The sequence below is a fragment of the Ptychodera flava genome, chromosome 3, assembly GCF_041260155.1.
Source record: "Ptychodera flava strain L36383 chromosome 3, AS_Pfla_20210202, whole genome shotgun sequence".
Taxonomy (NCBI): domain Eukaryota; kingdom Metazoa; phylum Hemichordata; class Enteropneusta; family Ptychoderidae; genus Ptychodera; species Ptychodera flava.
The window spans coordinates 2,689,163-2,714,192 of record NC_091930.1 but is presented as its reverse complement, the minus strand read 5'-3'; the positions used below and the strand labels follow the sequence as shown (position 1 = coordinate 2,714,192).

The 25,030-nt window shown below is 36.9% G+C and overlaps 1 long non-coding RNA gene across 1 annotated transcript in view; it reads right to left on the bottom strand.

Moving 5' to 3' along the window:
• Positions 1–769: 769 nt before the first annotated feature.
• Positions 770–25,030, bottom strand: part of LOC139129428 (uncharacterized) — a 50,164-nt gene continuing 25,903 nt past the window's right edge. The window contains exons 4-5 of the long non-coding RNA XR_011551572.1: positions 2,324–2,413; positions 770–1,013 (exon numbers count right to left, since the gene is read on the bottom strand). This is a non-coding gene — a long non-coding RNA (uncharacterized lncRNA). The remainder of the gene's footprint in view (positions 1,014–2,323; positions 2,414–25,030) is intronic.

Genomic DNA, 25,030 nt, shown 5'->3' with positions numbered 1-25,030 from the left:
CGCAGTATAAATCAAAGAACCGATCTGACCTTAGAAACTTCGCAATGCTAGAATTTGCATCGAAAAGCACCGGTAGTCCTGCGGCGATAGCATTGAGACCCGTAAAGAAAATACGTCCCTACTTGTGTCAATGAGAAGAGCACTTCGCTTATATGCATCAATTAAATGTTCCATTTTACCGTCATATGATAACTCGTCTATAATGAGATGTTCATTAATATGGAGCAAATCTTTCTGAAATCTGCCAATATGTTTCTTACTTACATGGCAAGGTTTTAGTATTGGCGAAATTTTCAGAAGCGTTGCAAAGGACGATGCTACGTTACCCATAGCTTGCGCTATAATATTACGATACTGCAACGTGCTTTGGTTAGAGGAATTCACCATGGTTAGGATTTCAATTTGAGCGTCGACAGGCGGTTGTGATACATTTAAGCTATGATATCTTTCATCCGGCGCAGGCAAATATAGGAATATTCCATCTCCTAGCGGTGACAAAAAATAGCAATGTACATTTCTCCCTACAACAGCAACTAAGTTTGACTTTTTTGCAAACTGTAATATGTCTCTTTCTCCTATCACCTTTTCACATCCAAACCCTTTTTCGACTGGTATATGATGAATAAATGTGACTAGTTTCGCTTGCTTGCAATACCTCTCTCTTATTAAACAAGCCTCCTCGATTGTGTCGTAGCCCATTTCATTCACATGACCAACTATGAATGACACATTCCTATATTTTTTTAAATCTCTGAAATACCTCCCAGGAAACATTAGCCAATCATTCTTTTCTATTTTGTACGACTTGGATTTAGGTTTGGGTAAAATTAAAGTAATGTTATTCGTCTTTGCATCTTGCTCTTCTTTGTCAGTAGCCTCAAGTACCGTCGATAGGACGCAAAATCCACACTTTTGTAATTCAATAGCAAACTGGTGGTTGACAAATGTAGTGGAATCACAACAGTCTTCCCATGCCCATCGCCTTGCTATCAGCAAAAATGTATTGTCGATACCTGTAACAGAAAGAGATCCTGCTAATAATGTATTGGACGAGCATATAGAATAATCTTCATTAATTCGAATTAACGCAAAGAAACGACACGGAGACAAAGGTTTGGCCGAAATCCAGGGGCGATGGCACATCCCGGCGTCGTCACAACCTTTTCCCTTGGGCCACTCGCAGATTTGAATGGACTCAGGGAGAGGGCAGCATGTTACAAGGGGGTGCACGTATTGCCAATGCGTCTCAGCGTGGACAGGATCTAACAGCACATCAATTAACATGCTACCTAGCACCCACTTGAGCCCGTGACAGAACCCCGCCCCAACGTGGTAGAAGCTAAAGTGATGGGAACATGCAGAGTTGCAAATATGCGAATGGGTGATGACTCACAAGGGTATGACGCGAGGAGATTATGTAGCTAAGAATGGGGCGCCAAAGCTCTGAAATTTTCCGTCAACGAGCAAGAAGATGGGTCTACAATAGAGTTCCCTTTACTGTCGACATTGATGTAGACATGGAAGCCTCTCGCTGCCTCATAAGTAGCTGTGCGTGGCACGGCCGAGCGTTACTGGCGCAATACGGTCTCATATAATGCCGGTAACACACAGCCCCGCCACGCAGAGCCACCTCATAAGGCGCTTCTAGCAGGTTGCAAGATGGCAGACATTTAGTCGGGTGTTTTCCGTATATGTATTTGATTATCAGTGTGGAACAGCGTGCGGTAACCGCATTAGCGTACCCCTAATTGAACAAGGATAACACCCAAATTGAACACGTTGTGAGTCCCCAAATGAGCGTCGATGAGTAGGTAGTAGAAGCTAGAATGATTGGGGCATTGAGCGGCAAACATGCGAGTGGATGATGACTCACAAGGGTATGATGCAAGTAGATCAGATATCAATGAATGAGGGAAGGGAGCACGCATATTGTTTTAGCTACGTTTCGGGTAAATATAGTGAGTGATACGGCGAAAGAGTGTGTGTGGCCTGCACGGATCACTGAAAGTTGTTGTCTCAGCGCCTATTTCTCGCGTTAACCATGATTATTGCAAAGCCATAATCACCTATAAACATATCATGAATTCTATAGATCCAAATTTACAGCAGTGTTTGCTTCATAAATTGAATAAGATCAAATAAATTGGCGAGTAATGTGCATTTCGTACATTTTCCTGTGTACATGACGCCAACTTCAGACTTGCATTTACAGAAGTCCAACATGAATGATTATGTGTTCAGCAACATTGTTTTGATTGGTTCAATATATCTAGTTGCAGGGATCTAATGATATTAATACAATACATATGACTTAAACACTCACCTGGTCGATTATTCATTCTTTCCGAGAGATAATCTTTGATGGCCAAGAAATGGATGTAGAGGATACCGAAGCATCTACAGACATATATTTCTATTTTTGACAAGAAATAGAAATTTCAACGTGTAAATAATGCGTTCGAGCTAAGCGATCCGTAGGAGAAGTCAAAATGGCACGTAAAAGTGAACTGATACATCTTCCATTTTCTTTTTGTCACTTTTTGTAATTTTCTAACGCCAGGTAACTCATAATTTCTTATTCTGATGATCACACTTACCTATTTTAAATAGGTATGTATGAAAATCGAATCAATATAGACAGGGATTTAATAAAGGACATTTCATTTTGCAATTGCTTTTCTGATAAAGAATGTGACGAGACGAATCGCGAATGTTTATGTTTAACGGAGATCGATCCTTTGCGAGAACAGTAGGGTACTTTATAATGTGTGCTTATTTTCCTAAGCAAGTTTTCGCGATAAAAATTTACAAGAGGAACAGATGCACGCTCTTGCATTTTGAGACTTCCAATAAGTATTGATTTACAAGGGATTAAGCTAATTAAAGCCCACAACAACCACGCCGGTAGCCAAAGTTTGACGGAGAGCCTGCGAATGTCAGATAAAGGATCATACTACACAAAACTTTAGCGCCGCTGCTCGATGATTTGTCGTCCGATGAGAGCATTTGTAACAATACCGATGACACGCAAATGTAGGGACATCGCTTGACTACAAAAGTGGCCTAGAGGATATGACGTTCCTGACTCTATATTCAAGTTTTCTTAATTTAGTCTTTTAACTTTGTTGCCGCTAACTGGCAATTGATTCATGTCAGCCAAAATTATTCCAGAAACGGTCTTCACTACATACATTTTGTAAAGAGCGAAGGCAAACTATTGTGATAGTCTAAGAAACGCTTGTTGTTGAGTAGTATTAATAGGTTTTCAAGGCGCGTGAAAAAACAGCTCTCTTAATCATAGCATAGATGTTCTTTTTTTACCTTAATGATCACAGACATTGCAAAGCTGTATGTACGAACAATGCAGGTATTTTTGTTATGTTAATTGTCAACCAATATTCAATTGACTATATCAATCATGATCGGGATCGCTTGATCAGAATCTTTCTCGGTTATTTACTCCTTCCAAGATCAAATGATGACATAATATTACACCGTATTAAAACGCTCCCACGCGACAGGTAATTGTAAAATATATAAACCAACAACCAGCATTCAATAACCTTTCGTCATTCCTGTCCGACAGTGCACTACATCTCGTGGCAATTATTGGTCTGACGAAGAGATCTACTTATCACAGTCTGGGCGGGCGAAACAGCTGATCAGTGCCACCAAAAGATAAAGACAATGAAATTGAATTGCAAAGAAGTTGTTGACAATAACAGGCAGTACGATAGTATGATATATCATACTATCTATATCGTTCGTGTCAACCATCTTGATTCAAAGCTGTATGCTTGGCCATATGAATATTTTGAACTTAGCACATTTATCCGGCTTAAAACCAGATGCGGACCTAATCCAATATCTAGCAACATATTCATATAACGATTGCAATTTCAAAGTAGAACAAAAAACAGAAACACCTCATAATCTTCTTAACCCATAGTTAATCCCAATCCTGAGCCTTTTCGATCCAGGCTTTAAACATCAAAACAGAGACTTAATTTTGTTAGTGTGGACACAAGCGAAATCAACTTATTATTCCCCTGTGTGTGCATCTCACAAATAGCGTCACACAAACGTTTCCAATTTTTCAAGCTTAAACGCAGTGCATACCCTACCGCTAATCGGTTAACATATTATATGCAATCCCTTCCGGGCACTCCATAAGTATATTTGTCATCGACCACAGTAAATTTTGCTTTGAAAGTAAAGAATCGCTCCTGAAAATCACCCTTTAGCCTTATTTTAACCGTTGACACTTATTTCAGTAAGTGAATACTGTTTGAGTTGAACAGTTGATTTTATTAACTTGTTATGGTGTTTTGTCTGTCGAGTAAAATTTTTTATGGCCATTCAAGAGGGAAACTATCGGAACAATTTACTTAATCGCCTTTTTCTGAGCTCGCCATTTTGTCACATGGCCCCACCGCTCAAAAGAGTTTAACTCAAGAACGCGTCGACGAAAGTATCACCACAGGCGACCCAGACACTATTAATAAGCTTATTATTGAGTTTTTCTCATTTTTTTCTCATCAGTTCCTCTTCCTTTCTTCATCACAGTCAATCTATGGATATAGGGACTGTGTCTTCATGCTCTGACTGATCGGAGTAAATAAAATAAGCGGTTATATAACTTAACCTAGCCTCTTTATTCATTTTACACCCATTACAAGGACGTTTGTCTCTCATATACACATCTTGTAATTAATTAGTCAACACAACTAATTATGCTAATCCATGGACTTCTCAAGGGTTAGTCAACATCGCGAAAGATAGAGACGTAAACGAAAAAGGAGAAGGTATGAAGATCTTGGGAAACATGTGCCGAGGACGTCCGTAAACCTAGTGGACGCTTATATATTCATGATATGCGCAAACAAAGACTGCTCATTATTCAAAAACAAACGGGAAGTTAGATCGAAAGGAACGCTGGAAACGCGCATGCTTTATATTGCCAAGCACCAAATTCTAACATAACTAAGCACACATGGCCCTGCTCAATGTAACAAATGCCAACGGAAAGTATCGACCGACCAAGCAGAAAAAGATCGCCGTGGTGGCCGTTTTATGAGTTTTTCAACAAAATTATGTAGATATATGTCTCACGTCATCGTTTTCTGGGAGTGTATATGCCAAGTACAATTTACAGACCGTGTCGTGATTCAATGCACAATGGTGACACAGCAGCACATACTGGAGCAGCACATACTGGAGAATTTTTGCAGCAGCACATACTGGAGAATTTTTGCCATCACTGATTTTTTTAAACCAGTCACCTTCATTTCTCTGCATAGCCTGCTATTAACTCCATATCTGCGGTTAACATATCTTTTTTTCTGTCTCAAAGTACGTACCAGCAACAGGCCTTTGACGTCAAATGTCGGTTTTTTTCTGATATACGTTAGCAACCAAGCTCATGACTAGAATGACTCCACGGCGTCATGGAGTTAATCGCACCGGTTACCTTGTTCGCCTAATAAAAGAGAGTTGGTCGCTACATGGAGCTAGTTACTAGCTCCATGGTCGCTACTAGTGTAAGGAACTCATCGATTTTCGATGGCGCCTTACACTGTTTGCGTACACTTCTCGAAAAAAAGGGGCGCATGGGTTATAAAACTTCGTTTGTACTGTTAGGCTAGCTGTGGGTCCATAGCTGTGGTGTTTTCGGGCGGGATTTCTGCCTTTTATGGCTGGTTTCAACTTTTACGTTTTTAATCCCGCCACAACAGCCATGGGAACGTCCATGATCTGCCTGACAGCACGCCTGTCGCAGCTTTGTTCGTCGATATTTCGAAAAGTTTCCACCCAAATTGCAATTGCCAGCACTCATCGACAGCTTGGTTATTTCGGGCCTACTACGACTAGAAATCCGCTCAAAAATCACCAAACCAAAGTTTTTTTTCCTGACATGACTACTCGCAGACCATTCTTTTTCTGGCGTACTAGCGATGGACGAGGCTAAGTGCAGCCAGTCACTAAATTCACATGAGCGGTGACCTCGCAACTTCGAAACACAAACGGACATCACCGATGATGATCTGTGAGAATTTTTGCCTGAACTGTAATGTTTTTAAACCAGTCACCGTCATTCCCATTTACTCGCTATTATCTCCATTTCTGCCGGAAACATATCGTTATAGAGAACTTTAGTTACACGTAATTACATTCTATCATCAGTACGGGTAGCGTCTTTGTCACTTGATAACCAGACGTCGCATACGTGTAGAACAGACGTTCGGAACGGAAAACAACACCTCTACACATACAAAATGTAGTCATAATTACGTGTAGTATATTTTTAGATATTCTTGATGATTTCCGCCAATTTAGACAGGAAACCTTGTAAACTATCATTGCAAACATCTTTGATATCATAATATTTCGTAGAGTTTGCACCAGCGCAAGAAGTACTTGCTATATGATTTCCTTACACGAACGAAATGTTGTTGTTGTCTCATTCTACGTGTTATCTGACGCCGCCCAAAGATTTCTCAAAACCACATAAATAACTGTATTAAAGAAAATCGGCCGATTTAATTCGAGGATACAACGAGCTAGAATATTCCTCTCATAGAGAAATTAATGTTTCTTAAAACTTAAACGAATTTCCCATGTTTCTGAGAAAAAATACAGCAAAATTATCGAGAACGCACAGCTAAACTGAATGGCAGACAAAACCTTAGCAACACCACCCGATTGAGAGAACCACGCTTAACAACACGAACTTTGACCCCAGTCAAAATCAGACTTGTCCCTGGGAAATATGTTTACAAGTTTGCCCACATATAAACAACTTAAAGGTCAAAGGTTTCAACTTCCGACTTCCTGCTTTACGGACGTCCTCATGCCATGAACTGCACGCAAGGCACTGGCAGGGTTTGCACTGTTCGTGACCATTTAAACGTTTGAAATTAGAGTAGCTGGCTCTCCTCGGCCATCGAAATACATTGGCTGCAGTAAATGTTGGATAAATGGTCATGACTGGCCGTAATTTGGTAATATCTGGAAACATTTCAGGAGAGCTTCTTACCTTCCGTTTTAGTAACCTTTCCTATCTTTCGTGATGTTGGCCAACCCATAAAATCCCTGATAAGTCCACGGATTAGCATGATTAGTTGTGTTGACTAATTAAATACAAGAAGTGTATTTGAGAGATAAACGTCCTTGTAATGGGGTGTAAAATGAATAAAGAGTCAAGAGGCTAGGTTAGACTATCTATTCATTTATTTTATTTACTACGATCAGTCAGAGCATGAAGGAAAGGAGAGGAACTGTTAGAGAAAACTGAGAAAAACTCAATAATAGCTTATTAATACTGTCTGGGTCGCCTGTGGTATAACAGATTATTATACATCTACCATCGAGAACAATATAATTTTGCGTGCGCTAAAACGCAGTACGGAACGCCCGTTTCGTAACACGTACGGTATCCAGGCCCCCATTCCCTGCCGCTGTATCTGTGCGTTCACTGTTGAACGGTTTCAAGGGACTCACTGGACGAGTGCCAGAACATGTCTCACGCGCGCTCTGTACGTACGTGTGTAGTGCACACACACAATATCCAGAACTTGCAGAAGCGCGTCCGAGATAGCGCAAACTTGCGCTATAAATCGGAAGAAAAATTGTTGACATTGCACGAAAACGGTCATTATTCTGACAATTTGATGCCCCAGTCACGAATGTAAGATGTATAATAATAAGGTTATTACGAAAATACCGCAAAGGATGCACTCGGATATTGAAAAGTAAACAAGGCTACCCACAATTCTCCATGATCTGTACACACGGAGATCACTCACTGAACTGCAGCAAATTCTTCTGCACACAGAACAACTCGGTCCATATTTCAAAATTCTGGCAACATAGTTCTGATCATCATAATTTTCTGATTTCTCACTGTGAATAATGAGAAGATCAACCCCTTTTCCGCGGAGGAGATAGCAATTTTGTAATTTTGTCGACATAAATTTTTGACAGCCATACACAATATTTTCAAGGAAACTAATGGAATAAGTTGCATCTGTGTTGGCAAAAGAAAGGGTATTGATTTTGTTTTAATGTTCATAACAAAGGAAATTTGCATGTCTGACAGGTGGTATGATGAGACCATCTTAGTTGCTGATAACTTTATCTTGACAAGTGTGCAATTTTTAGCACCTCCAAACATCGACTTCTCATTCAATTTACTCTTGAATTTTAAACATAATCAATAATTTTTGAACATAGTTTTAACAAATAATCCTGAACTTAAATTGTAAGTTAAAAATTGTTAAGAAACTGATAAAATTGAAAAAGCCTTTAGCAAAAAATGTCTGAGTGAACAAATCAAGGGGAATTGTGGGTAGCCCCACTTACTGTGCATTGTCGCCGCGCATCGCCCTCCGCTTCGCGTCGGGCGATACGCTGTGCCAATGTCCTCGTGCATCATTTGCGGTATTTTCGTAATAACCTCATATTATCACAGATATTAGTTTGGAACGTTATCTCTAAAACTATGTCTCAGTTTTGAATTAAGATCTTTGGTATCGAGTTATCGCTGCTTAAAGGGGAAGTTCACCAAGGATGATTTTTACATATGTGCTAGCTTTGTGGTCACTTACCCCGGAAAAGCTATTTTCGCCATTTATAACTCGCGCGATTTTTTACAAAAACCGATAGAAATAGTACAGGAAGTTGCCTATGTAATTTGAATCATGGGAAAAAAGCTCCAAGCTTGGAGCTTGCATCATGTGATATGGAAGGGGCCATCTTTCCATGGGTATGGCATTGTCTACTCACCAATGCTCGAACCAGGCTGTGCGAATTTACATAACTTTTGTTTATTCCAAGTATCGTTGCATAAACGATGAATCACTTATAATAAACTGTCAACTGTCAGATTGTGTGTTACTGTTTACTACTGTGTTACTGTGAGTGGACAAAGTGGGGGCCATACACGTTCGAAGATGGTCCCTTCCATATCACATGATGTAAGCTCCAAGTTGGAGTTATTTATGGCCATTACTGATATGTCCGATTGCATTAAAGTACAACAAGATATCAACCAGGTTGTGAAGTGGACGAGCAAATGGAAGTTGTCATTAAATGTTAAAAAATGTTCATGTATTTCATTCACTTTGAAAAAAAAGTCAAAATATTTCCTTACAGATGTGCTAAGCAAACTATCTTGACTCGCACCAACTTTGTAAAAGACCTTGGTGTATTTTTAACAAGTAAAGTTAACTGGAGTATGCACATTAACCATGTAGTCCAGTCAATTTAGGGTTTAACCTAGGACTAATTGCAACAGAAATTATTTCTTCATCATGACCTTTGGAAAGGTCTCACTAATGACATATTAAAAGTATAGGAAAATATAAGGGGTGCAAATTGGTGAAATTTGCATATATTCAAATTAGCTATATATTGCCTTTAAAATGACTGCTATACTCACATTTTGGGCATCTAAACTGAATTCAAGTGACTTTTTTCATTGAAACACAATTTAGTAAGGTTCAACAAGTTATTTTCTAAATGTCTTGAACAATAAAGATTATGCAATTACGTATTTGCATATATTTGCAGTTTTTCCACTATTTCAGACAAAATGAATGTTTAAGCTCATATTTAAACAATTTTTTTCTCTATGAAATTGTTAAGGTTTTGCAAGAATTACCTAAAACAAATGAGGTTGACCTAATTTGCATGCTAATTATTTTAATACAAAAGGCCTAATTTGCATAATTGACACAAACGGTCTTCTGAATACAATAAGCCTACAATAGCTTCCATTGACATTTTCTGGTTATTCAGAAATGCAATGAATAAAGAGAAGAGTTTCAGAGCATTACTGTTTAAATAAAAGGAATCAGAATTCTTTCTTTGGATATTCTTCTTTCTTTTACGACGATAAGGTTATTCATAAAAAATCATTGGACGTGTTCAATAATTTGACATCAATTGTCATTTTCAGTCATTTTCTCCTACAACATGTTCGATTTAAAATTTTTGAGGAATATTTTATGCTTTTGGTCACTATCTTCAATGACGATGGAAATATTCAGTTACTAATAAATGGTTCACCACACTTAACAGTTGTGCCTGTGAATCATCTTTCTCATTATTAAACTATCATTAGTATAAATACGAACATCATTTGAATCACCATGATGGTAGTGGTGATGACAATTATTATGATGGTCATTATCATATCAAAATTTCTTCCTCTTCCTCTCTGTTTACATCTTCCTCTAGGTGGTTCATTTGTTTACAGCCAGAATCCTTTCGTTGACAACAGAAAGTCTAGATTTTGCTTTCTTCCGGGGTTATTCATGCTGCTGCAGTTCATTGTAGAACCCATAAGTATGGGGAAGGGCAACTCAATGAAAAGATGTGAAGCATAGGATGATATAATTGTACTGCGTATCATATCAGATCTTAGATGTGCAAGTATCACTCATGGGCCTGTTGTGTAATGGACTTCCCATTTGCAGATTATTAGACTTTTGTATTATTACCAATAAGATCGATCACTCATGAAAAGGAATTGAGACTCTGGCCAATCTGAGGTGAGACTTCCATAAGGTTCAAAATACAGGATAACCAATTTTATGATAATTTGATGTCAAAATTTGATATCCTAATTGATAAACTCGTTAACGGCAGCTTCTGTGATGCAAATCCCTTCACATTTTGGTTTTCTTGTTTCACGGTCATGAAAATTAGAAAGAGCAGCTAGACCATGTAACGTTATGAAAAGTATCTAGATTTGCTTTTACCAGTGATTTAGATTATTCAGTCAACAGATTTTTTTCAGTTTTTCCTCAAATGCTATGGCTGTGTACGGTAAGATTAAACAGGAAATCTCTCTCTTCAGTCCATTATATGACTTTATATTAATTTTCAATTGTTGTCTTCAAGAAATTTCAAAATTTTGAGAAATGCAGTACGTGTCCTTTGATTATTGTAATGCCTTTCAGCTGATAAAGGAACAGCTTTCCTTATCCATATTTCATGATAATTGGCAGTATAGTATAACAATTGTACCTCTATATCATCATGATCATTATAATTTATTTATCATTATTATCATAAATTTCTGTATGTGGCATGAACAGCAAGTTGCACACAGTCAAAATGTATCTCATTTACCAGTGACTACACAAGCTGGTCTTTAATTACATTTTACCAACACTTAATCTATATTGGTAATACGTGTAAGGGTGAAAATAAAAGAAAATAGAGCTGAAACATAAATTTTCTTCAGCCTTGCTTAGTACAAAGTGTTGGTTATTTGGCCAAGCATTTTGGTATGCATTAAGAAAATCCGAATCTCCCAGTAAGTTCCCAATGTTATTGACATTATGCAAATTCTCTAGATAATTGAAATGAACTATACGAATCAATCATTGTTTATTTTTACAGGACTTTTAATTCTGTAGGCCCTATTAGAATATAATCATTACAATGAGTAAAATACACAGAAAATAAATAACCATGTCAATTTCTTTGTACTGAGCAAAATGTTCATTCAAGTTATAAAATGGACATCTTTCGATAGGAAGAATTTAAAGTATTAAATAACTTAAACAAGTAGTGTCTCTTAATGTAACTTCTCATTTTACTGATAATATAATTAATTAAAATAAGTTGACGTCAATTTGAAAAATTAAAGAAAAATATTTTAATGGTCATCATATAGGATTTATGCACACGAGGAATCGCTCAAAATTAGGTAAAATATATTTAGCAATGTTAGTAAAAACTTCCAATCTCTCTTTACGATATTGTCAAACATTTCAAAATTCAATTATTACATTTAATACAGTGTAGACATTTCGTATAAAATCTTTTAAAATTAGCCCTTTGCACAATGTAGATTATATTAGACTTTGAATATACCTTTCTTGGACCTTTTAAGTATTTAAGGTGAAGAAATAATTCATGTTCCAATCAGAAAAAGGAAGTGACATGGTTGACTTATTGGACAAATGCAAATAAGAATTTTTTTATCACTCTAAGATATATTTGAAAACATTCCCTGAACTAAAAACAAAAATGATGTTACATAGTCATTGCAATGTCAGCTTATCTCTTAAATCACTTTCTTAAATAGATTATCAGCACCAGGTTTGTATAGCATCTATGACCCATTTAGCATTTGGGTAAATTTCCTGTCTTATGCACAACTTCATTAAATGCACTTTTCGCGATCCCTGGGATCGCCTTTGTTCTAGTCTGTAAGAGAATGAATGATGTGTAATAGCCTTTTGTTTTCCATTTAAATTGTAATCTGGTGGGTACATTTTCTGATGAGAAAATCTGGTGCCAACACAGGCCTTTAAACTTGCGATATGTAACTTCCATGACCCTACTAAAATTTAGGTCTCATGATCTTCGTTGTTTTTTAACATTATATATAGTCATTTATACTATGGGTCAAAAAAGGGAAAAGTAAAGTGGTAGGAGGGGCACATTGCAGTTATGTAAAATGAGGAATCTTAAATGATTTTATGCATTGCCTACAAACACAAAAAGTACATTAAATAATCAAATTGCTTGAATTAAATATCAATTTGCTGAATATATTTTTAAGAAATCTATTAACAGCAACGATTTTGTTCCCTTTTCTAAGTTTTATATTTATTCAAATTATGCACTGTCTCCCCTCTTAATAGTCATTTTGTTTGTCATTCTATACATTCAATACAGAGTGGAAACAAAAACTACTTGTTGTGTAGATTAAATATAATTTTTAAGTGAAATGCAGTGGCAGCCATACTTGATTTAGGCAAATTAGGAATATTTCTCGGGCGATAAAATGTATTCAAAAATATTGCCTGGACAAAAATTAAGATAAATGCATACATTACTTGAACATAATGTCGCATTTTTCTCAATTCAATATGCATATTTCTTTTATCAGTGAATGTATTGCTCCCATTATCCGTTTATATCTATACAAATTAGGCAATGTTATACCTCTTAGATTGTATTGGACTTTTAGTATGTCTCTAAAATACACAAAGAAAAATTAATTCTATTGCTGTCAGAAGTAGCTTATATAGTTATTAATTAGGGACATACAAAGAAAAGCGAAGTGTTGTGGCGGCCATATTGGATTTATGCAAATGAGGAATATTTCTATGACGATGAATATTTTAATCAACATTGCTGAACCAAAAACAAGGCAAATAAGCCCAAAACCCGCATATATCATGTTTAGCCGAATATTTTTAGTAGCAACATTCTATCAGCACCTAGTTTGTAACCATAATCTTTTTACATATATGCAAATTAGGCATTGTTTACATTTCTAGATTGTACAAGGCTTTTAGTATGTCATTCTAGGACTTCTCTTAAATACACAGTGGATAAATAATTCTATTGCTGTCAGAAGTAGCATAAAAATAGTTATTAATTGGGAAAAATACAAAGAAAAGTGAAGGTTGTGGCGGCCATATTGGATTTATGCAAATGAGGAATATTTCTATGACGACTAGATATTTCCATCAACATTACCTAAATCAAAAACAAGGTTAATAAGCCAAAAACCTGCATAACATATCATGTTTAGCCAATTATTTTTAGCAGAAACATTCTATCAGCACCTAGTTTGTAACCATATCTTTTTACATATATGCAAATTAGGCGTTGTTTACATTTCTAGATAGTACTAGGCTTTAGTATGTTATTTTAGGACTTGTCTAAAATACAATGTGAAAAAATTATTCTATTGCTGTCAGTAGTAGCTTAAAAATAGTTATTAATTAGAGAAAAACTAAGAAAAGTGAAGTGTTGTGGCGGCCATATTGGATTTATGCAAATGAGGAATATTTCTATGACGACAAAATATTTTCAACAACATTGCCTAGACCAAAAAGGAGGCAAATAAGCCAAAAAACCTGTATCAAAATCATGTTTAGCCACATATTTTAAGTAGAAACCATCTATCAGCGACAATTTTATACCCATGAGCCCCCTTTACATTTATGCAAATTAGGCACTGTTGCACCCCTTAGATTTTATTATACTTTTAGTATGTTATTTCTAGGACCTTTCCAAAATGCATGGTGAAGAAATAATTTCTGTTGCAATTAGTCCTAGGTTGACCCCTTTTTTGGCTTAGATTGACTGGACTAATGTTGTTTCAAAGGCTTTTAAAATGCTTGGATTTATCAAGCGTTCTTGTAAATATTTTAATAGCATCAAAGTTTTAAAAACATTGTATGTCTCCTACGTCAGAAGCCACGTTGAATACTGCTCACCCATCTGGTCCCCTCATCAATTAAATTTAATAAATTATATTTAATAAAGAAATTAGAAAGAGTCTAAATAAAACTTATCAAGTATCTTTGTTTCCGTTCATCGATGGCTTACTCAAGGGCTCTGTATAGTAACTTATGTTATGAATTTCGCCTTCCCACATTGGAGAACAGGTGAAAATTTTAGGACATTCTTTTTCTTTATAAAATCCTTCACTCAGTTTATAGTGTACCAGATGTTCTTGCACAGATTCATTTTAACGTTCCTGCTTTTACATTGCGTCGTGCTGTTCTTTTTAGACCAGTGTCAGCACGTACGAATATCTTGAAACACTCATTTTTATCACGATCTCAGACATATTTTAATTCTATCTGTAACAAGCAAAATTTAGATATTTTTAATAACTTCAGTAATTTTCGTCATGGATTATGTAAGATCCTTTTTTCTGAATAATTACTTTTATCTGGATGTATTTCTGTGTATCTATTTTCGCTGTTTTTTGGTTTTTTCTTACGTGAATTCTCCTGTCTGTTTGTTTACGTTGTAACTGTTATATACTTTTCGTTTTTGTATTATATTTTTATTTTCAAACGAACCTGTTATTGGGGCAACCTGTTGGTTCGAGATTAAATAAAAAAAAATAAAATAAAAAAAATTTTATCCCGTGATTCAAATTACAGGGGCAACTTTTTGTACTATTTTTATCGGTTTTTGTAAAAAATCGCACAAGTTATAAATGGCGAAAATAGCTTTTCCGGGTCAAATGCCCACAAAGCTAGAACATATGTAAAAATCATCCTTGGTGAACTTCTCCTTTAATTGGGCGGCATTGTGAGACTGATCGGTTGATAAACTTTGTTTTATCACTGTGAAAACGCTAAGGCCGTTTTTTGCTCACGTGTTTACACACGTGAGCATATGTCGCAGCAATGTCTGGTACATATTCAATTAGCAAATGGCAAGAACTGATTAGTTTTTGGTGGGTGTAGCTTGCATACTTTTTGCTGATTTGCATAATAAATGATTTAAGAAAAAAACATATACATTAAAAACGACTAAACACAAATTGATGAGATTTGCTACAAATGTTGATCACACCAAGATGTATCAGCAGTTGGGACCACTAAGGGGTGACATGAAAGAGAGTTGCTAATTTACATATTTAATGAGTTTTCGTAATTAGGGATATATGTCTGATTTGACTCGATCAAAATCGACAAAACTTGGTATGTATATTAAAGATACTATGATTTAACATTATTGAAAGTCATTAAGCATTTTAACCGCAGCCAATTCCTAATTTGCATATTTAATAAACTTTGCTAATTAGGGATATATATTTGAATTGACTGGACCAAAGTTGATGAAACTTGCTACATGTATTGAAGCTACTTTGATACAATATTTTTGAAAGTCATTAAACATTTTTACTTCAGCAAATTCCGAATTTGCATATTTAATAAACTTTCCCAATTAGGGATATATATCTGAATTAACTTGATTGTAGTTGTTGAAACTTGCTATATACATCAAAGATACTGTGATATAACATTATTGAAAATCAAAAGGCATTTGTACTTCAGCCAATTCCTAATCTGTATATTAAATGAATTTTCATAGTTAAGAATATTTATCTGAATTGACTCGATCAAAATTGATGAAACTTGCTATGTACATAAAAGATACTATAATACAATATTATTGAAAGTCATTAAGCATTTTCTCTTCAGCCAATTCCTAATTTGCATATTTAATGAACTTTTCTAATTAGAGATATATATCTGAATCAACTTGACCAAAGTTGTCAAAACTGCTACATATATTGCAGATACCATGATACAACATTATTGAAAATCATTGAGCAGTTTTAGTGATTTGCATATTTAATGAACTTTGCTTATTAGGGATATATACTGGGATTTACGTGGTCAAAGATAGCAAAACAGGCTATGTACATTGATGATTATACCATGTTAAAACAATATGAAAAGTCATTTCACATTTTCATGTCAGCTAATTTATAATTTGCATGTCTAATGAGCTTTCACAGCTCGGCATATATGGCTTGAAGGACTCGGCCAACGGTAATTACACTTGCTATACAAAGAATAGCATGACAGCAGTGAAAGAACTTTAATATTTTTGTTTCAGCTAATAACATATTTGTATACTTCATTACCTGTTAGATTTAAAGTGGCACTCCCATTTGGTAACATTTTTAAAACACATTTTTTTAGTGCCAACGGTCGATATTTGACGTGGCGACTGCGCGCGGATCGCGAGATATCGATAAAAACATGTCTTCAAAAAAGTAAAAGTTTGAATTCCGGTGGCCCACCTAAATTCAGCTTCCGAACATCGAACGTTCGGCACTGGGGCCATTGTCAACTAAGCTATGGAGTACGAGTCTACACTGATGCTGCTGTACGCCACAGTACCACTTGCCTCGGTGATCGGTCATGCCCCGTGGGAGAAAGCTGAGTCTTACTGACTTGGTGATAAAACGAAAAACAATTTTTGCTGATTCCACCAGAATTCGCATAGGTGACTAGCCCAGTTACGTGCGGTTGATACATAGCGGCCACCGCGTGGTATGCATAGACGCATACCACGCGCGCGGCGAACCACACCTACTGTGTGGCAGACGACAAAATGTAGTCATCGGAGGCGGCTAATATTTAACACGTAAAAACTTATGTTTATGTGGTATTGGTTAAAAATATAATACAACTAGTTTAGAATAATGACAACGACAAAGCTTAGTAGATGTTTTCAAAAAACTGACCTGTGGTAAAGGCATAATGCTGTATATAGAGTCTTCGCAGTGGGAGGTAAAATTGCGTCGTTCGAACTTATTATGGACTCCCTAGAATATCGTCAATCAGCACAACAACAAACCTTCGGTGGATTTCGCGTCATAATCAGAAACGATCGTAAAACTTCGGGATGTGAAAAATACGCTCGGGAAATGACATGTTTTTATCGATATCTCGCGATCCGCGCGCAGTCGCCACGTCAAATATCGACCGTTGGCATTAAAAAAATGTGTTTTAAAAATGTTACCAAATGGGAGTGCCTCTTTAAGGATGATAAATACCTTTTAGGCACTTTCAGATTTCTATTTTTTTCTGAATTGAACACGTCCCAAACCCCAATAAAGTATACATTTTCTGATATAGAGCTATCCGACCAAGCACAGTGCACGGTCATTATTTGCATAAGAGTCACGTGACAAGCGTTTTGCTGAACCTTCCAAAAACCGGTTTTCCCGGCCTTATGCGAACACGCTGCAAGATTTCCGGTTGGAATTTCTTCATTGACAAGCCTTGACAATATTCTTCAAAACGGTGTCTGCGATTTATTCTCGGAGGCTCCATTCAAATTACATGGCGTGATAATCAAGTTAAAATTCCTTGAAAAGCACCTTCGTCCAACACCTTTAAGAGCGCATAAAAAAAGGCATATAAAGGAAATCCCAGACAAGGATTTTGAGTTCAGTATGTTTCCAATGGACGGTGTGAATTTCAAGCAGCTAGTGTTTGTGAGCGCGAATTGACGAGGTGCCAAAGAAGGGTACTTCATTCAGTCATTGAATTCGAGAAAACCGCAAAAAACATGTTTCGATACTTCTACGCTACGGCATTTGATAATTAAACGTGTAAGAGCCTCAACACGGGCATACTTTGTACCAAGTGATGATGTCGGCCGGGAATGACAGTTGTTCAGAGAAAAAGTCCAAGGAAAATAAAATAAATCGCGGAAAACTACCAATTTTTGGAACCTTGCGTGTCGACACATCACCACAGCGAATGGCTTCAGTGGGAAAAACAATGACGTCAGCAGTCATTACTGATAGCGGGCTTGTCCTAAATTCATATGTAGAGAAGCTTGTTTGCGTTCCCAGATCACACTCCTCTCACACGCTATTGCAGAACCGTAGACTTGATAGCGTACTATCGCACTAATTGCAAAGTTAATTCTAGGACGCGCCATTGCGCAATAAATTCTCGAATGGCCCTCATTTCTACGTTTGATGCGCTACTAAGGGCGCAACATTATATGAACGATTCAGTTACCTATCAACCTTTGTAATTCAATACCCACTACAGCATATATGGTGGTACATAGGAAGCTGGGTAGAAAGGACTGATGTAGGGGCAATGGTGTATTGGAGCCGTACGCATGTGGCACGGCCGATTAATATAAAACAACGGCACTGGCCGCTGCGTAAAGGTGGAAAGCTAGTCGACACTCGGATTTTTAACGCCGGTATAGTTGATGAACCCAGGATGATCGGGCAGTCCCTTAAATTGAAGCGTTTGCAACGTCTACCGTCCATACAAACGAAACGTTGAACACTGCAAGGAAAACGTCCATGATCGTTTTGAAGAGCAACACATTTTAGGTCGAACACATCTCGTTTTCCAGAGTGGCCTTCTTTGCATAGAACAACACCGCTGTGTAAAACCCTTTGGCCAGAACCAATGATCGTAAATTTGCTAATACCATACCTAATACCTCCATGCTAATACATACGAGTTATGTTTTAAAAGTTGATGTATCCATCACTTTATTTAGGTCGTACGAGTTACAGTCTCGTGCTATATCAGTGTATGAGTAGCCTAATTGTCGATGCGTGCAAATCGAGGGCCACTCTCGGAGAAATCCTACCGGTGCGCTAAGCTTTGATCATGATCCTTTCCACAGTCAAAATCACAGTCCTTAGCAATTTGTACAGTTGTTCAAGTCCGACATATCAGTAATTCATCACATAAGTTACGTAAATAATTGAATCAAACCAAACGGTTTGCTGTTGCCATTGTTGGGCCTGTTGCGTACGTACAAGGGACAACTTTGCAGTAGGCTTGGTTGGTTACGGGGCCCGATCTCCAGTATTCCCCTGTTCTTGACTTGATAGACTATAGTATTTTCTGCGGAAAATTCAAGGTTTTTACATGTGTGATGATGATGGCCCCCGATTTTCTAAAATGGCCCCCTTGGGACAGGAGTTGAGGCCAACAGTGGCCCGTTGGTTTTAAATCCCAGAATGAACACTGTGTAATTGTTTATCTAATATTGCGAAAAGACGTCAACCACCGTAAAGCGGCGTGTGCAGGCTCCGACCAACCCTAAGCAAAGAGTGATAAAACGTCGCACTGCTGAGAAATCGTCGTTGACACGATGTCTTGACCACACTAAGAAAAATGACTTGCTGTCTGGTGTAGACTATGTCTGGAACTGTACGAATACTTGTTTATTGGACTAGGCTTCGACAAACATTTAATTACGGTTTATTGTTTACAGAAGTCACAGCATGTCACTTTGTAAATTAGCTAGTGCCACGCACCGTTGTGTCACTCAAGGGGGATTATGCAAATAGCAATGCAAATGTGTCCACAATGTTTACAAAAGCTCCCCGATTTAACCGGGATAGCCACGTGCATTTGTATTTATTTGTAAAAATCGTGACTTACACGGAAACCATTCCTTGTCTTGAACTGGCGACACATCTCAATTCTGGGTATTACTTAAAGGCGTATTCTCAGAGAATTTTGAAAATTTGACAGAAAAATGAACGATTTGGTATTTATCTACCTTAATCGGCGGTGATTATTGTTCATTATGTTGATCATAATACTTTCAATGAAGTTGCAAACATGTGACAAAGGTTAAAATTTACACATAACTGCAATATATAATGAAACACGTGAGCATTTTCAGCTCATATCTGGTTTAAAATTCTGAGACACTTTTTGTAGCTAGTATTATAAAGTGCAATTACTCTTTGACACCTAAACAAAAGCCACCCTTCCGCCCTGACTTAAACGTTTTTTTACCTCAGTATATCAACTTTATTTACACTTTCACTAAAATCTTCTTAAAAATTCACTACCTATTAACTTTCTTAATTAAACGACAAAATTCATAGAAATATCTTTTAGGTGATATATAATACCTGGGTAAAAGTACAAAACTTCAGGGCAAAATTCGCGTTTGAAAAGAAGTCGTCGCATAGTTGGAAAGTTACCCTAATTAGCTATACACTGAAAATGAAAGCCATGCAATATGTTTGAAATTGAAACTGTTTGAAATTGTTGTAAGCATATCTGCAAACAATATTGACTATAGATTAAATAGGAAAATCATTATGTAGACAAAAATGTCATTCACTTAAATGAAACTCTAAATGTTTTTACTGCTTTGTTTGAGTCACTATTTCACAAAATAAGTATAGTTACTTTTTGGTCGAGTCCTTCAAATTTTATATGAAAATCTGTCAAGCTTATTCAATACGCAAATTGTAAAATACGCTGACCCGAAAATGCAAAGTGTCTTTACCCTGTTATATAACTTTAAGACATGGCACTTTCCTTATCTTAGATCAAATCTTCTTATTTGATGTGCCTAGTTTGGAATGCTTTAGAAATGTAAATTATCAATTAGCTGACATGGAAATATAAAAAAATTATTACGAATACAACATGTTTGTGACATTAATATCCAATGTAAATTTAATAAATCTGCTAAATTCCTTCCGTTGTTATATCATTGATTTTAAAATATTACTTAACCTACATAAACTTGAATTTAAAATATTTTTCTTGTTGTTGTTTTCACCTTAATTGTTGTACAATTTCGTGGCTCTTTCTTTTGCTCGTATTGTAGGCTGTTGAGGGGACATACTTTGCGTAGGTTATTTGCACATGTTTAGTCACCCAATTCTATTTAGAACTTTTTTGTCAGTCTCTTCCCCTTGGATTTGACTCTGTTAACAATAAAGTTAAATGCACACATTTCTAATTTAATAGTCAAGGGATAAGTGATAACAAGTGTTCTCAATAGTGTAGCAAGTGTCTTAATTGTTGTCGTAAAATGTGTGACAACCACCTGGCCGCTGAAGCAATCATTTACTTCGAATCTTTAGACACAAGTCATTGACAATGACATAGTCCCCACTTGTAATAGGAGTATTAGTCTTGATGGGGCAGTGAAATGTGGTCATTAAGAAGTATCATTGCAGTGTATATGTTGTGATCTATGGGCACATAGGTCTATGTCGTTGTTCCCAATTTGAAACACATGAGGCATGTCTAAATTGGGAAAAAAGATCAGACCTATAGCTGTATTGGCCAGCCAAGAAATACATATGCACATAATAAATGAGGTACAAGATGTGACATCTTAAAGTCTAATATCCTATCCAATTGAAGGGTATAGAACTTGTTGTTACTTGGTTATGCATATATATATATATATATATATATATATATATATATATATATATATATATATATATATATATATATATATATATATATATATATATATATATATAATCAAGGTGAAAGGTCATCGAGGTAACGTGACATTTTGAAAAAAAAATGTATTGCTAATTAATCCCTATATGCCAAAACTCAGACCTCCAGCTCCCTTCGCTTGCCTACAATTAGATATGTGCATAATGAAAAAGGTAAAGCGTGTATTGTCATATGGTCTCCAATCCTACTAAATAGAAAGGACATTGCACTTGTGGTTACTTATTTATTGACATAAACATATATTTTAGGCTAAAGGTCATCGAGGTCACATGACATTTTGTCAAAAAATTTCTATCCTATAGTTATCCCTATACACCAAAAATCAGACATCCAGCTCTATTGGCTTGCTCAGAATTAGATATGTACATAATTAATGAGTTACAGTATGTGGCGTCACAAGGTCTCCCATCATACCAAATATGAAGATGTAGCACTTGTGGTTACTGAGTTATGGACAAATATGTATATTTGAGGTCAAAGGTCATTGAGGTCACGTGACATGTCAAAAAATTGTATTGCTAAGCTATTTTTATATACCAAATATCAGACCTCTAGCTCTATTCGCTCGCTCAAAATTAGACATGCGCATAATTAATGAGGTACAATATGTGGCGTCATAAGGTGTCCCATCATACCATATATGAAGGGTGTAGCACTTGTGGTTACTGAGTTATGGACAAATATGTATATTTGAGGTCAAAGGTCACCAAGGTCACGTGACATTTTGTCAAAAAATGTCTGAGATATCTGCGTGAACGGATGGACTCACGGATGGACGAACGGACGGACATGACCCAATCTATAAGCCCCCTGGACTTCATCCGTGGGGACTAAAAACTGTGTCACTGCATCCTTTTTGCAATATGAATACGATGAGAAACTAAATTTTTATTTTTCTTGGCCTTATACATGGGAGTCTATGGAGAACTGACTTATACATGGGAGTCTATGGAGAACTACCTTATACATGGGAGTCTATGGAGAACTGCCTTATACATGGATGTCTATGGAGAACTGCCTTATACATGGGAGTCTATGGAGGTGTAAACTAAAAAGTCCTCTAACACGGCCAAATTTGATCGCATTGTGAAACAAATCGACGTGCATCTGTATGGGGTAGGGTACTATCCTTGTGCAAAGTTTGAAAGAAATTGACAAGGGCATGTCTGAGATATCTGTGTGAACGGACGGACGGACGGACGGACGGACGGACGGACATGACCCAATCTATAAGTCCCCCCCCGGACTTCGTCTGTTGGGACTAATAAAGATTTAAGTATTGTTTATAATTAGATTTGCAGAAGACTTAATTTTAAAATGTTAGCCATGGCATCCAGTGTTTTACAGAGATTACCTGCGACTCTAATCATTTATAAGTGAGTTCACTGAAAATCGCATGTTTTGTGGGTTTTTTCAGAGTCGAAGCTGTCTTTTCGAGACCCCAACACAAAATTGTACACAACACAACATTATATACAAAAGCGTTGCGAGCTAGGTTGACTTTTATTTACACAGGCAAGAGAAAATGCATTAAATATCTTTATTGTATCAGTAATCGATGCATGAAATATGCAACATATGAATTTTTTAGTGAATGTTATTTGTCATTTGCAGTAGTTACTGTTTCTCAGCCCAGGCAACATGGATCTGTTACACAGGAATACTACAAGATGGGTATTGCTAGAGGCACCATAAACCGACCCATCACAAACCAAGGAACTGGAAATTTCCATCTTTACCAGAATTGGTCCAGTTCCAGGGGCAAGAAACCCCCTACGAGGCGATGCCCTGCAAGTCAAATAGGTTGTTACAAGTATTCGATATTCAAATATTTGATTCAATTCCAGTTTCACAAATCGATACGATAGGAAGAGGACGCTAAATGCTGAAGCGACTAGAAAAATCGACCTGGAAACCAATGATGATTGTCGAAATAAATGTGTGATGGCCCTGTTCGTGAGGTACAGGCGGCCTAAAATCCAGCTGTATTGGTCGGACCATGTTTGCTTTGGTGATAGTTTCATCAAGAGAATATTTTCCCATGGCTGCTACGAGCTAATGGCTCGTAATTTATACCTCAGGAAAAGCCATACAATGCAGATGACACTGCTCTGTATGATGCAAAAAACAATAAATAAATAAAACAAAAACAGATGAGACGCAGGACAGAATGTTGAAAGTGCAAAATATTGTTGATAGATGAATGCACCTAAGCCCAGAGTACGAATTGTTATCGATTCAGGTGCCACCCCATACCCGGGTCACTCACTTTATAGTCGGGCAAAACTTTAAGAAATATGACATTGGGGTTTATACACTCTTTGAGTCCTATATGGTTGGAGTTTCAACGACAGAGTCAATAAACTTGTAGCTGAAAATGATAATCACCCCGTTGATTCCGATGCTGCAGACGACTCTCGGTTTTTTCAAGAGAAACAGGCCTGGGCAAATTGTTTCCTGTCTACTACGACAGTACCACTAGTTAAGTCCATCATGGACTCCTATTACATGCACTTTTGCTACCTTGTTCAAACTTCTATAAGTGATAATGTTTATGATATATGCACCTGCAAGATTACTACATCATATTTACCCAATTTAATAAAAATGTTGAGAATTTTGATCTCCACATCGTACTTCCTAATAATGACGACAAACAATGATGCACACGTGATAATTTCTGAGTATTTCAAGATTGTGCAATGACAATTGATGTCTGAAATGACACACAAATTGCGAAATTTATAAGTATGGCAGTCAGTGTATGTAGACAGACAAGACAATGACTTGTGAGTTAACATAAAATAAAACTAGAAAGCATTTGCAAGCAAAAGTGAAGTTCGAAAGACCAGAGCAGCGGAAGAAAAGAAATGTGTGATGAAGATAGGTGCAGAATGAAATAGTGCTGGGGATTTTAATATGCATGCACGTACTATAGTGAGGGCTGAAGTTCGTAGAGCAGTGCATCATGGTAACTGTAGTATGTCTGTATGATATGGGCATTGTAGATGGCAGAGTTGGTAGACTTGACATAGATATGGTCTAGGAGGCTGCCTTTGAGTGTAGTTGGTTTGGTGATAACTTGAACAAAGTTGAACTTTGACATAACCTCTTTGATAGGGTGAACTTGTTGTACAAGGAGATTTTCAATTACAGTACAACGTAGCTGCAATGATTGTGTAGCGAGAGGTCGCTCGCTGAATTTTACGTTGAACGCGAACCCTACGCTGCTACAAGGCCCTATGCCATTGGCGATTGGTCAATCAATTTTCCCGAAACCATTTGGTTTCGCCACAAAACCAGGGATCAACAGTGCGATCGCCTACTTTGGGTAGGGTTCGCGTTCAACGTAAAATTCAGCGAGCGACCTCTCGCTACAATCATTGCAGCTAATGTACGCGACGATACATGCGGTAATAACAGAATACAACTAAAACAAGGCAGTCCTGGGAATTACAGTA